Raw genomic sequence first — 12,316 nt, forward strand, 5'->3', positions numbered from 1 at the left:
ACTGGGTAAGCTTCAAAGTCCAATAAAATTTCCTGTCTCATGGGTCTGACCTTTTCTAGTCTCACCAGAATTATGTCAATAGTAACTCTTTGAAAATCTGATTTCATTTCTCTTTCTAATGTCCAAACTAGGATTTCACTCACATAAAAACATCTTTTAGAGTGGAATGTCTATACATTCAGTTGCTGCATAACAAAGAAATGGAATGTAAACTAAATACTTCAATAAGACTTTACCCATTAGACTATCTTTACACGGGTTTTATTAATCATTAAAAGAGTTAGATGCTGAAGCAACTCCAATTTTACAAATCTTGTAGGAAAGACAACTGAATGGAAAGGAATCAAAACATATTCTCCAGGATGGAGAATAATATTGCTACCAATACCTTTCTCCATTCCCTAGAGTACTTTTATGAAGAATAAAAATAGGAGCAGTCAATGAAGCAAGTTTAAATATTTTCCTGCACTGAAGAAAAAGCACTTTTAGATAATGAGCTGCTGCAATTCTGCACTCACAAGTTTAACCTCTAAAACTCATGATAAATTCTCCTCATGTTTCTGAGACAGGAAAGAGAACTTGTGTTTACAGCTCTGGGTCTGTCCCTACTTTTCAAAGGCTTACTAGAACACTAAACCAATATTTAATTTTGGTTTCCCATAGTTACACTATATAGAGTGTGAAATATGTACTAGTTTTCATTCCATTTTATTATGCTACTCAGAAATTTGCAAGAAAATCCTACACAGGTTAATCAACTTCTGAGTCCTGTACAGGTTCTAACTATAAGAAAGTTTCATTTCTTCATTTAACAAATAATCTAGAAATTATCAATTTACAGATAGAGTGTGAAATATATTAGAAGGGTCCAATAACAGCTTTACACATTTGCTCTCACTTTAAAAATAATTTATTAGGTGTGATGGCTTAATAGAAAATACATAAACATAGGGGTCCAAAAAAGTAATTTATAATAATTGATAAATACTTTGCCAATTGATTGACAGAGAAACAACATTTTCTAAGTTATATTTACCTCATTCAAAAAATATAAATGAAGGGCCTGGGATTTAGCTCAGTGATTCTGCTGCCTGCCTCACAAGCACAAGGTCCCAAGTTTGATCCCTGATACCAAAAAAAAAAAAAAAAAAAAATAGGAATATAGATTTTTACATTACATTATTGATTGTCAAACTTGAGTCAAATTAAAGTGACCTAGACACTATGTTAAAAAAACAAATAGTTAGATCCCACCCTCAGAGAATCAGGTTCAGTAGGAGCGAGCAGTTTGCATTTCTAACAACTTTCCAATATTCTGTGACTGCTATAGGTCCAAAGACCATCACTGCTTTGCAGGATGGTGGATTTAAAGTCAAATTCACAAGTTATAAATGCTCAATGAATGTGACATTTATCATTGGTCCTTACTTTTGGGCTTACAGAAATAATGTGTAATCATTTTAAAACTTTTCAAAATCAAATAAATATTAAAAATTAAAATATTTCAAAGTCCAACCACAAGCTTTTTAATAAAGATAATTTAGCCTCTTAACTATTGCTCAGATTGTCATTTGTATTTGTTTGTTTAGCTCTATCTATTTCTGACTAGTTTACCCATATGTGTCTCTTCCCATTAAAAACATTCTTCAATTCTAAGCACAAATATCTTCTCTATTAAAATTTTGTAGTATGTCATTAATAGACCACATATCTAACTCCTCTGAGCTCCTGAGCCAACTAGAGAAACAAAGGCAAAAGGCCTCAGACCTTATTCTCCAAGACAAAAGACCCCAGACCTTGTTTTCAAGTTAAGATTAAATATCCTCATTACATAATAAAATCAGATACATAGAGGTTAACCCAAAGAACCAGAAAAAACATGTTCCCATTTATTATTCTATGTTTTGCAAACTGGTATATATCGTGATGGGTTAAGTGACAGAAAAATTATAATTAACTTACAGCTGTGTTCAAACTTCAAAATCTATTCTTAATTCCACAGGTAACGGTTAGAGTTCTGTTTATACTAGAATGACATGTTTTATTGTTTCACTATGAATAGACTTCTAAAATTGTTTTTAAATAAAATAAACTGAAATGACTAAAATATAATTTTTGCAAAGTGTCATTTCATTACTTGATTGTGTTTTAATTTTACTCTATCTACCTCTTAGAAACCCTTGGCTGTTCAAAAAGGAAAAAGTTGCTCAATTATATTTGTTTCCTTGTTTTACTTTTATAGAACCAATTCCAATTTGTGTTTGTATAATTTTTAGTCTATTTTTTTAACACTTGCCTCCTTCTCAAACTGTAAAATCCATGGGCTCAAGGTGTCCTATTGTTATTGGTGTTTTTTGTTTTTGTTTTGGTACCGGGGATCGAACTTGGGTCCTTGCGCTTGCGCAGCAGGCGGCAAAACCATTGAGCTAAATCCCAGGCCCCCTGTTGTTATGGTTTAAAAAAGTGTTTCCCTAGAGTCATATGTTAAATGTTTGTTCACCAAAATTGAACTTTTAGGAGGGATTTCCTAGGGGAAGGGCCTTAGGTTGTTCAGGTCATGCCCACGAAGGGATTTTGAGATCTGTTATGGGTTAGATTTATAATGTCCCCCCCAAAGACTCCTGTGTTCAAAGGCAGGGTTTTTGAAAGGTTATTGTATTAAGGGGCACAAAAAACATCTGTGGATTCATCCATAGGTAAGGCCCATAACCAAATGTGTTGTTAGGGGATGAGGCCCAGCCAGAAGAGGAGGGGTCATTGAGAGCTAGGCCTGGAAAGGTATATCTTCCTCCACAGCTCCGCCTTTCTCTCTCTACCTTCTGGCTACCATGACATGAGCAACCTTCTTCAGCCTATGCCCTTCCTGCCTTATAGCCAGCCCACTATGGACTGAATCCTTTAAAAGCCATAAGCCAAAATAAATCTCTCTTTCAAATTTGTGAGGATTGAGTATTTTGTCCTAGTGATGAGAAAAGTGACTAAGATATGATCCTTGTGTTTTCTTCTCTTTTGCTTCCTCCTGCCATGGAGTGAATGGATTTTCATTATCATGCACTCCTACCACGATGTGCTGCCTTACATCAAGCCAAAGCAATGGAGCTAGTAGACAATTGATTGAAACTTCCAAAAATGTGAGCCAAAATAACTTTTTTGTTTCTTTGTAAGTTAATTTTCTCAGGTGTTTTGTTATAGTAACAAAAAACTAACACTCTTATCTCTTTTGCTTACCACTGTTGACCTCATAGCAAAAGCAATGTACATCTTTATCTAGATGGAACTGGGGAAAGTGAAGAGAAAGAATAGCTTTCCATGAGTGTTGAAGTGAATGAGCTTTTTAGTCTCATGGAGTAAATCTAGCAAACAAAAGTCTGTATACTTGTGGACTTACAATTAGTGAGCTACTGATCTCTTAAGTAATAAGAGAAATTGTGATTATCTAGTAGATTTGAGTCTTTCAGCACTAATTCTTGGATGTATAGGCACATTATTCAACTTAACCCACATAAGTGTAGAACAAATGGAGAAGGGGAATAGAAGAGGAATCGATGTCTAGCCCACCAGAAAATCAACAGCATAGTTGGGGAAAACATTTTCAGATTTTTGTCAGAGTGTTCTTTTCTTTTCCTTCAGTTTTACTGTTGTCAAGGAGGTATTAAGGTGTCACACATGTATTTCAATAGTATATTAGAATTCTTATCTCGAATTATCTGCAAGACTTTTGTCAGTTATTTTTGATATCCTAAGTAAAGTCAAGTCATTCTTTCTAGGTGAATTTTATATCATGCAATGGCCAAAAGTTAGTGGAAACAAGACAAGCAAAAACAAACAAACAAAAAAAAAAAAACCCAAATAAACAAACAAAAACAATTAAATTAGAAGAATTCTTTAGTTTGAGAAATAAGTTAAAATTATTAAATAGTTTGTAATTTGTAAAGCCCCTCTGAAAAATAGCAGCATTGTTCAGTTGAACAGTTGAATACATTTTCTTCAATAGTGCTGCATTGAATGGGAGCACAATTATAAAATTCTGGCTTAAAGATAGATAGACAGATAGATAGATAGATAGATAGATAGATAGATAGATAGATAGATAGATAGAGATAGAGATATATAGATATCCTAAGCATTAATATAAAAATATCCCAATGTGAATATCATGTTACTGGCCTATATTAAGAAATAGACAAATATTAAATTCAATCTATTGCAATACTTCACAAATTTAAATCTCCTGCATTTCTTGTGGGCTGGCTGAATCATGAAATACCACCTTTGGTGACTATCACAGCTATGAAATATTAATTTGCTGAATGAGAACATTTTACTTAGCTAATGGTGATGGCATATCAATATTTTACAACATCCTTGTTCACTAATAGCTGCAAAATTATGTTGTAAAAAAAGACAGAATCAGCCAGGATCTTAATCATTTCCTTTCAGAACAAAAACTGGAAATTACTTTGATGTTTTATATTATGTATCAACTTGACAGTCATAGTATACTCAGATATTTGGTTAAACATTATTCTGCTATGTCAGCAAAAGTGTTCATGAATCTGATTGACTTTTAAAATTAAAATTATTTTTAACTGTTATATAAAAACATAAACATTGTACATATTTATGAGATAATATAATGTTTAGATCAAAGGTGCCCAGGCCCCAGACATTGGCCTGTTAGAAACTGGGATACAACAGATGAAGTAGCCCATCTTAATTTTCATTTACAGTTTTTTTTTCCATCTCTCACATTACTGCCTGAGCTCTACTTCTTATCAGATTAGTGGTAGCATTAGATTCTTGTAGAACCAAGAATTGTACATATGATATATCCAGGTTGCATGTTCTTTTTGAGAATCTAATACTTCATGACCTGAGGTGGAGCTGAGGTGGTGATGCTAGCACTGGGAGTGCCTGCAAGTACAGATTAGCAATAACAAGGAGCTGTGACTGTACATAGGTCATAATACATCAATTGCTTACATACTCATATCAAAATTCTATTGCTGAATGGCCAGTGACAATTAAATTGCATCTTGTAGCAGGCTTGATAGTGGCAAATGAGTTGATGTACTGCATTCATCTGCTTCATTTGGTGGAAAGTATTAAGTCAGAATCCAAAATTCATTTCCTTTAGTTCATTAATGGCCCACCCATTATTTTATTTGTCACTTCCATTCACACCTCTTTCCCACACAGTTTTGGTAAGCTCACAAGCTAATCTTATCCAAAATGAGTAAAAAGCAGACATCATGAGAGAGTTTCTTTGAAAAAATGAAAAGAGCCAATGATGAGATTGCAGAAAACTCTAAGTATGCCAACAAAAGAAAGCTGGATTTAAAAGAAAATACCACTCTTACTTAAATTACGAATTCATTACATCAAGTGGTTCACATTCTTCAAGTCTGCTTTGTATCCTATTTGATTACTAGCTGTCCAATGAAACCATGAGCTCTTCAAAACTGTCTTGCCACAAGGAGAACAAGCACTCTGCATTAAAAGCCTTTGGAGTTTTTCAAAATTAATAGGACAAAAATGTGTAAATACTGAATAGTTTCCCTGGTGTGAGAAACTGAAAGTGTAAATAAGGATTAAAATGAATAATTGATGATGTGAAATAGGAAGAAAAGGTCCAAAGGGGTAGGGGAAGTGAGAGGGGTAAGGGAAAGGAAAGAAGGGAAAGGAAAAAATATGAGAAAAGGAAAAAATGGAAACAAAGTCTTTGTAAACCGGGAAGGGTGGAGAGGGTGGAGGGAGGGCAGGGGAAGGGGGAAAAAATAAGAACAACGATACATCATGTGAAGGTACAAATTCCCAATGATAAATGTAAATGTATTGTATACCTGAAATGTACCAATAAAAGAATTTTTTTTAAAAAAACATGAACACAAAGAAAAAAGAAATTATTGAAGGCAACCATTTCATCAAATGAGCGTCATTCTTAGTGGCTAACCAGATTGCTAATGCAAACAAGCCCTTTACTATTGAGGAATTGATCCTGTCCATTGCTAAAGATACAAACTTTTAGAAGATTCTGCTATTCAAATGGTAGTATGTGTTCCTTTTTGGGCTAAAACTATAACTAGAAGAATTGATGAAATAACAGAGGATATGGAAGCACAATTGTTGGAGAGGATTACTGAATCACAATGGTACATGATATAGGTTGATGAGCCTACCAATTCTGACAACAAACCAAAATCCTTGTTTTTGTGTGATATATTTTTTAGCAGGATGTTCACGAGTATATGTTATGTGCACTTTCATTGCCAACCAACACCACAGCTGCAGAATTTTTCAAGTCTTTGAATGATTACATATTAGGAAAACTCAGTCATTGTGGGTTGGTATATCCATGGATGAAAGAACACGCCATGAATGGGTTCCTTTCTGGTCTCACTACTAGGCTCAAAGAGGCTGCTTCTATATCATCCATACAGAAATGCTAGCTGGTTAAAAAACAAGTCACCTGAACTTTATAATGTTTTGCCGTAATTAGAGTTATCAATCACATTAAAGAACATGCCATTAACTCATGTCTGTTCATGCAGTTCTATGAGGATATGAACTCAGAGTTCATACATCTCTTTCACACAGAACTGAGTTGACTTTCTAAAGAGAGATCATTGATTAGAGTTTTTGATTGATGAGAGCCACTTCAGAGATTTCTCTTAGAACAGTCATCACTGACAGCACATTTTAGTGGCATAGCATGGGTCACAAAACTTACTCATGACATATTAAAATTGCTCAGTGAACTTAATTTGTCATATCAGGGGAGAACAACTGTGTTCAAGTCAGTAAAGTGGGTGCGCTCAAAGCCAAACTGAAATTATGGGAGTAATGACTAAATACTGGGATTTTTGACATTTCAAACATTAGCAGATATTTTGAAAGATACTAAGCCACAACCTTCTTTATCCTAGCTGGCACATGGATACATGTACTCAACACAGCTTTTTTCTTAAAACTACATATCAGCTGACCCTACTAAGAATAGGTTCCTAGTGGCTTCTCTATTCTCTTAGTTTGTTTTCAAATACTCTTTGCCCGACAAATAGGCCAGCTTCCTATAACTGTTGCTTACTAATTTGCTGAAGGATATTAGTCCTCAAGCCATTCTCTCAGGACCTCACATCATTGGGTTGGTCCTGGCTTTCTTTCTAGACCTTCCCACTATCCTTGAAAGAAGAGTACTGTGAAAAAAAAGTGGTGATTTAATGGTTGTTTAGTCAGACTTTCTCACTTTCTTCCTTCTCTCCTCAGTTAATATTGTCTTGCCTAATCACATGCTATTACTCTATCCATCCTTTCATTTAATATAGCACCACTCTGCCAGGACAAAGTACTAGTGATAATAAAAAAAGACATCTGACTCCATGAAATATACAGTCAAAGAAGGATTCCAACATTAAACAAGCAGACAAATTTTACATTTGCAAATTGGAGCAGGTGCTACCAAATCAAAAACAGCATAATACCATTCTGAATCTCTTTATTTTTGAGCCAAATATCTCTTTGTAATGTGATTAGGTCGGGAAAATTAAGAAGGAGTTAGGAAACAGAAGGATTTTGTGCAACTCTTTTCCTCAGGTTTCTCTTGTCAAGGATATCATAAGGCTACTGCAAAAGGAATAAAAAAATCCTCTCTCCTCTAGGCCCAAAGGGTAAAGTTCAATATTATTTATGCCTAGAAAATCTTCCTGTCACATGTTTGCACTAAGGACTATCTTTCAAGTTCTGATGACTTCATCTGTAACTACCAGTTTTCTCTGGTTAGGTTCCTTATTGTTTTATTATCTTAGTCATCTCTCCCTCTTGTGTTCTGTCAGTTGTTGGATCTTAAAACAATGCTTCTGTGCCTGTGCTATCTTAAAGAAACAATGGAAATTAGCTTTATTCACACAACTGTCTTTATGTACTTCATCCTCTTTATAGAGTTCTGTTTTAAAAATCCTAGTATTCACAATACCGTATGGAAAAGGTGCATCGTGCCTTATGCAAAATATTGCATTCCTGCCTATCTCTCTCTTGACTTTGCTCATGCTTGCTAAGCCTAAAACATCCCATGTGTTTCAACTCTTCTCTTGAATGAGTGCTTTCTTTATATCTGGTACCTATATCAGGAATGAGGTTTTAGAAGGATTTTTTTTTCAAAATTAGGGGCCGATTATCTGCCCAATGTGTCCTTTATTTGACCTTCCCATAAAATCTATTAAGGGTGTATACACTTATATGAATACCTAACATAAACCCACTGCATATGTCAGACATTGCAAGAGATATAATTTGGATCATCAAACTGAGATACTCATTGCTTTTTAATTCATAAAATAATCTCACCAAGTTTGTCTTACTTAAGCTTTCATGTTCCTTTACCCTCTATCCAAACCCTGGGAAAACTCAGACTGAAGAAAAAGCATTAAAACACAAATACACTTTTGCATCTACATCAGTAAGTGCAGTTACTGAGAAATTGAGCCTTTAAAAACTATTTTCATGATTATTCAATGTTACTTATTAAGATTAAAATCAAAATATGGAAAAGTATAATCAGATACTGTACCATAATTTTCTTAATATTTTTCCTGTTTTTTTGCATATGTAGGTAGTTTTGTTTTCTTTTTGTTGTTAAGAAAACAGTGCTTTAGTGCTCTTTGTCCATAAAAGCCTCAAGTACTTTAGAATTTATTTCTTTTAGGACTGTTTTCCAGATGAGAAACTGCTGGGTAAAATGAACAAACATGTTTCAGATTCATGAGACATAGTTTCAGTTGTCATTCTAAATGTTTATATCTAGACCTCTGTGATCTGCACCTGATATAGTTTGGATCTGTAAGGTCCCCTCAAAAGGCTCAGGGGTTAAAGGCTTGGTCTTCAGCGTGGCACTATTGGGAGGTGATGGAGCCTTTAAGAGGTAAAGCCTGGTGTAAAGAAATCATTAAGACCATGTCCCTGAAGGGGGAATTTGTCCCTTTTTTTCCTGGAAACTATGAGGTAAAAACCTTTCTTACCGCACAATCCCGCTATGATGTACAGCCTCACCAGACCCCCAAATGGAACAGGCCAACTGCGTAGACTGGACTGAAACCTCCAAATGTGAACCAAAATAAGATTTAATATTTTTTAAATTGATTGTCTCAGGGTTTTTTTTACAGTAATATAAAGTTGATTAACAGCATCCAATAGTGACTGTTGCATCATAAGCAGATATGCTTGGAGATTTTAGAGATTATTTAAAAATAAAGACATGAATAAACATCTTCAGTGAGAAGGTAGCTCAAGAAGCCAGTCATACACAGTGCATCATTTTGTTTTGTTTTGTTTTGGGGGGAGGGCAGGGTCTTGCTAAGTCCCTAAATTGCCCAAACTAGGCTTAAATTTACTATTTTCCTGCCTCAGTTTCCTAAACTCCTAGAATTGCAGGCATGCTTCACGATGTCTGATTCACAATATTGTACACCTTTTTTTAAAAACACAGGGTTAGGTAAATTAGGAGGATATTGATGAATGGGTTTAGTGGCTGTGAAGAAATATTCCAAAACTGAAAAAAAAATACCTTTCTCTAAAAATCAAGAAAACTTTTAGAAATGTTCCACAGTTATGAAGTCTGCTAAACTACAATCATTGGCATATCAATGTCTTGTCTGCTATACCAGTCATCCCCATCCTCCCTCCCACCATTGCCTACTTGTGCAAGAGATATATAACTAGTTCTCTACTTCTATTTTGATCCTCTCCAATTCATTTTCCTTGTTGTGATTGGAATAGTCTTTTATTTTTATTTATGTATTTATTCTTGTATTTATTTTAGTCTATTGATTAGTAAATATTAGTGACACATAATAGATACATCCATCATGGGGAATTGATACATGTAAATTTTGTATCTTAATACTTTTTATTTCTTCTTCACCTACCTTCCCTCTCATCTTTCTCCATCCTTGGATCTATTTCCTTATCTGCAAAAGGTATACCTCATTTTCCTATAATCCATCCTCAATTTGCTTTTTAAATTATTTATAATTTGGGTTTCTCATATAAGAGACATTATGTGATATTTAACCTCTGGTTCTGATTTATTTCAATTACCACAATAGTCTCATTTAAAAATGAAATTATACTTAGCCATTTTCCTGCTTTATCTCTTCAAAAGCTTCTTATTTTTCTTAGGATACTATTAGAATAAAGATGAAAAGACTGGTCATCAGTGACCTTATACTTTGGTCTCTGGCCTGTCTCAAGATTCAACATGTAGTAATTTTTCACTTTCTCTCTACTTTCAACAACTTTGCCATTTCTTGAATAATCTTTTCTCTCTATTACCTCTAGAGAGATAGTATTATATTTCATCTGTCTATTGTTCTCTGCTACCATGCTACAACCGCTCCATTTTTTTCATCTTTCAGATATAATGCCTTCAGTCCCTAGCTTCCAGAGAACCTGCAATTTTACTTCAAAATAACTAGCATAGTTAATTACTTATTCAGGTGATTATTTGCATAATTATTTGTGCACACCATACTACTGCTCTTGGTTGTATCAGACCTGGTTTTCTCATATTTGGATCTTCATTACCAACCAGAGTGCTTGGCACATAGCTGGTGTTCAACATTATTTATTTATAGAAAAAATACTTATTTCTCAAATGGATATATGCATCCAGGTCTGTTGAGAAAATTGAGTGAACTAATAATAAAAGAATGACTCAGATGTTAAGTCATAGAAACTAGCTAGTCAACTAAAAGTACATCTAGCAAGAAGAATGTATATAAACAGAATTGTGAACTCAGAAGTGAAATGTGATACTTAACTTACTCTGAACAAATTATTTGACCTCTTACTGAAATGCCTCATCTATATAATAAAAATGACACTCTCTAATTTAAATATCTCAAAATTCTGTATAAACCTTAGCCTAATTTTATTGAAACTACAATAAAATAATTGTTAACTTTGTTATAAATGACTGTGTGGGTTGAATTATAGTAAGTGAGTCAGGAAGGAAACTATAAGAGAAGGAAAAGAAGAAAATTTTATGAATCTTTGTTGGAAAGACTTTAAAGGAAAAACTTCTATCCCTTTTACATACAAAGAAGACTTCAGTTTGAGGTGATTTGTTTATTGCCTTTTATAAAAGATAATTTAGTGTTAGCAATACCATCCTCAATTCTCCACAAACACTTGGGTTTCATGAAATAAATTATTAAAACTCTATAGAGCTAGAAAGGCATAGTGTTCTTAGCTGTGCCATTGCTGCTTTTTTTTTAATGAGACATGATGTAAACACTTAAATAACTTCTGACTTCTTGCTCAAGAAAAATTCATCTATAAACAATTTCAGTTTTCTACAGCCTAATTACTGATTCCTCTTTTCAGATGATTAGATCCTTCTACTTTATCTTCATTTTCTCTGCAAATAATTATACATAGGATCATGATACAAACTCATAACTTTCACAGAAAAAGCAATTATGGCATGAGCAATGAATAGCAGTGGGGAATACAAACCTACAATAAACCATGTTTAAGGCTGAAGATTGATGGAGCCCACCGTCACTTGTCGAACAGCACCTGAATGGGGGAGTGAGGATGAAGAAAAAGAAAAACACAGAAATAGAGTCGGGAGGGCTCCCAGGGAGACTGAGAGCACTCGTTTATTTTTCTCCTTCCCTTTATATCATAGGTGAGCTTGGTCATTAATCATGACCCTTATCCAAAGACACCTGCTTCCTTGTTCTCTAGCTCTTTGGAAATTCCCCACCTTCATGGGCTTTCTTGTTTCTCAGGGTTACAGAACGTTCATCATGTTTCCAGGACAATTTCTAAAGGTAAACATCTAAGTTGGCAAGGACTCAGTTCCTCATAACATAGTCTCCTAGCTCTGTACAATGGAGGGTAAGATTTAACATGGAGCCTCTATGGCTAACACCGTTCTCCACAGAAGATAATCATACTTTTGCATTAATTAGGCTAAGAAAATGTTTAGCTAACAGCCAAAATTCAACTTGGGAAAATTCTCAAAACTACTTTTCACCCTATCGTGAAAAAAGCAAATCCACTATGGTATAATTTCACCAAGATATATACAAGAGACAACAGGAATGTAAGTGATGACACTACAGAAAAAACAGTAAAAAACTGAGAATGAAGTGAAATCCAATTGAAGGAGCATATTCTAAGAAATGAAGTCTTATAGTGAGGTCATTCTTATTTTCCAGTAATACAGGACTTCAGATGGAATTCAAAGTACTGAACTCTGTGTTCTGACAATTGCATAGAAGAGTTTCAACCATAAAAGAAGTGCATCCTTATC

General features: G+C 34.3%; 1 long non-coding RNA gene across 1 annotated transcript in view; it reads right to left on the reverse strand.

The window, feature by feature from the left end:
- The window catches only part of LOC110345477 (uncharacterized), a 62,133-nt gene extending 50,263 nt beyond the window's left edge, over positions 1-11,870 (reverse strand). The window contains exon 1 of the long non-coding RNA XR_002388849.2: positions 11,512-11,870. This is a non-coding gene — a long non-coding RNA (uncharacterized LOC110345477). The remainder of the gene's footprint in view (positions 1-11,511) is intronic.
- Positions 11,871-12,316: the final 446 nt, after the last annotated feature.

The sequence above is a fragment of the Heterocephalus glaber genome, unplaced genomic scaffold (genome assembly GCF_053883595.1).
Source record: "Heterocephalus glaber isolate CG9 unplaced genomic scaffold, H.glaber_assembly_v1.0 deba00001543, whole genome shotgun sequence".
Classification (NCBI taxonomy): Eukaryota; Metazoa; Chordata; class Mammalia; order Rodentia; family Bathyergidae; genus Heterocephalus; species Heterocephalus glaber.